This window comes from Portunus trituberculatus, chromosome 3 (assembly GCF_017591435.1).
Source record: "Portunus trituberculatus isolate SZX2019 chromosome 3, ASM1759143v1, whole genome shotgun sequence".
Lineage (NCBI taxonomy): Eukaryota > Metazoa > Arthropoda > Malacostraca > Decapoda > Portunidae > Portunus > Portunus trituberculatus.
In genome coordinates, this window is record NC_059257.1 from 4,494,370 (window position 1) to 4,496,869 (window position 2,500).

At 48.2% G+C, this 2,500-nt stretch overlaps 1 protein-coding gene across 2 annotated transcripts in view; it reads left to right on the forward strand.

Moving 5' to 3' along the window:
* The window catches only part of LOC123509654 (GATA zinc finger domain-containing protein 8-like), a 32,070-nt gene that overhangs the window by 2,400 nt on the left and 27,170 nt on the right, over window positions 1-2,500 (forward strand). Inside the window, exon 1 of one of the 2 annotated variants that reach the window (XM_045264113.1) lies at window positions 1,004-1,247. The exons of the other annotated variant lie outside the window; for it this stretch is intronic. The gene's annotated coding sequence lies outside the window, so the exon portion shown is untranslated. Of the gene's footprint in view, window positions 1-1,003; window positions 1,248-2,500 lie in introns of those variants that run through there. 2 annotated transcript variants of the gene reach the window in all.

Below are 2,500 nucleotides of genomic sequence, written 5' to 3' on the forward strand. Positions count from 1 at the left end.
GAGAGAGAGAGAGAGAGAGAGAGAGAGAGAGAGAGAGAGAGAGAGAGAGAGAGACGCAAATGGAATGGTATTTATCTACTCCCTGACCGACTAAAAGAGAGAGAGAGAGAGAGAGAGAGAGAGAGAGAGAGAGAGAGAGAGAGAGAATCAGTAAGCGAGTCATGTTTCATTTGGTTCGCTCTAAGACTGACTGAGAGAACTGACCAACTTGTTAATAGTGAAGTGAGGGACATGTTTCACGCCTCGCTGCTCCGTGTGTGTGTGTGTGTGTGTGTGTGTGTGTGTGTGTGTGTGTGCTATTGATGTTATTCTTAGGTCAAGTGCGCAGTGGTGATAGTAGTAGTAGTAGTAGTAGTAGTAGTAGTAGTAGTAGTAGTAGTAGTAGACCAATTAACTACTTCCCTAACCTAATCACTCACATCCCCTCTCTCTCTCTCTCTCTCTCTCTCTCTCTCTCTCTCTCTCTCTCTCTCTCTCTCCAAAGCCTCCTTAATCTCTAATGACTCGTTCAAGGGCCTTTTTTACCTCCACCTCCCTCCTTCTCTCCCTCTCCCTCTCCCTCTCCTCTCTCTCTTATCTCTCTCCCTCTCCCTCTCTCCCTGTTATCTTTCCCTTCATCCGCCGCCATTATACTGCGGTGCTAAACCTATCGGTGTCTCTCTCTCTCTCTCTCTCTCTCTCTCTCTCTCTCTTTGTTAATCTGTCTGTTAAACGTTTGAATTACATCCTGACTGACAGAGAGAGAGAGAGAGAGAGAGAGAGAGAGAGAGAGAGAGAGAGAGAGAGAGAGAGAGAGAGAGAGAGAGATAAACTAACAGAAACGGAGAAGGAGGAGAAATCAAATAAGAAGGAAAAGGAAGAATAGGAAGAAGAAGAAGAAGAAGAAGAAGAAGAAGAAGAACAGAAGCGGCACTAGAGAGGAGGAAGGGATGACGACCACGAATGAAGGAGGAGTCACAGTCGTCGAGGAGGAGGAGGAGGAGGAGGAGGAGGAGGAGGAGGAGGAGGAGGAGGAGGAGTCACATCTTGAAAACAAATTGTAGCGCGGGATTCGCTCTCTTTGAAACACTCTTTACCTTCGCCGACAAAGACTCCGATGGCTGTGATGCGTCTGGGGGCATAACAGGCTTAACCCACACGCCCTCCACGCCCGCACCGCCACCCAAACACGCCCTAATGACTCCTGCGCATACGGGCCGGAGTTGATTGGCGTGGGTTGCGCTGGTGGTGGTGTAACAGCAGTGAAGGTAATGGAAGATAAGACTGGTTAGTTATTCATTTAAGAGAGAGAGAGAGAGAGAGAGAGAGAGAGAGAGAGAGAGAGAGAGAGAGAGAGAGAGAGAGAGAGGGAGAAGGAGAGAGGGATGAATATCTTTAGCAATTAAGGTATCGAGCTAAGGTATCTCTCTCTCTCTCTCTCTCTCTCTCTCTCTCTCTCTCTCTCTCTCTCTCTCTCTCACAGACATTACTACCTTAATTACAACAGAAATAGGTGTTCAGGTCACGTGGTCTTGCTAATTGAGGAGGAGGAGGAGGAGGAGGAGGAGGAGGAGGAGGAGGAGGAGGAGGAGGAGGAGGAGGAGGAGGAAAAGGAGGTGGAGGAGGACGAAGAAGAATGTGAAAGAAAAGCTACATAGAGTGAATATTATCGAGAGAGAGAGAGAGAGAGAGAGAGAGAGAGAGAGAGAGAGAGAGAGAGAGAGAGAGAGAGAGAGAGAGAGAGATAGAGTGAAACAAGGCTTTACTTATTGCCTTAAGATCCGGGGAGGAGAGGAGAGGAGAGAGAGAGAGAGAGAGAGAGAGAGAGAGAGAGAGAGAGAGAGAGAGAGAGGAGAGGAGAGGAGAGGAGAGGAAGAGAAGAAGAAGAAGGAAGAGTTTCAGGTGTCCGAATGAGAGAGAGAGAGAGAGAGAGAGAGAGAGAGAGAGAGAGAGAGAGAGAGAGAGAGAGAGAGAGAGAGAGAGAGAGAGAAAGAAATAGAAATAGAAGAGGAGGAAAGTAAGAAAATGAAAGAAGAAAATGAAAGAAGAAAAATAAAGAAGAGAAAGAAGAAGAGATGAAGAGAGGAGGAGGAGGAGGAAGAGGAGGAGGAGGAGACAAAAAAAGAGAAAGAGGAAGAAGAAGAGTCGGAAGAACAGAGAGAGAGAAGAGAGAAAGGCAGAGATGTGAGGGAGAATAAAGAAGGAGGAGGAGGAGGAGGAGGAGGAGGAGGAGGAGGAGGAGGAGGAGGAGGAGGAGGAGGAGGAGAGACACATCAAGTAAAGCGACAAAGATAACCAAAATACTCCTGTCTCTCTCTCTCTCTCTCTCTCTCTCTCTCTCTCTCTCTCTCTCTCTCTCACCAATCCGTCACTCCTCCTGTCAATTGCGCGTCACGAGCTCACAAATTGGTGATAATTGTCCATATCCTAATTAAAGAGGAGGAGGAGGAGGAGGAGGAGGAGGAGGAGGAGGAGGAGGAGGAGGAGGAGGAGGAGGAGGAGGAGGAGGAGGAGGAGGAGG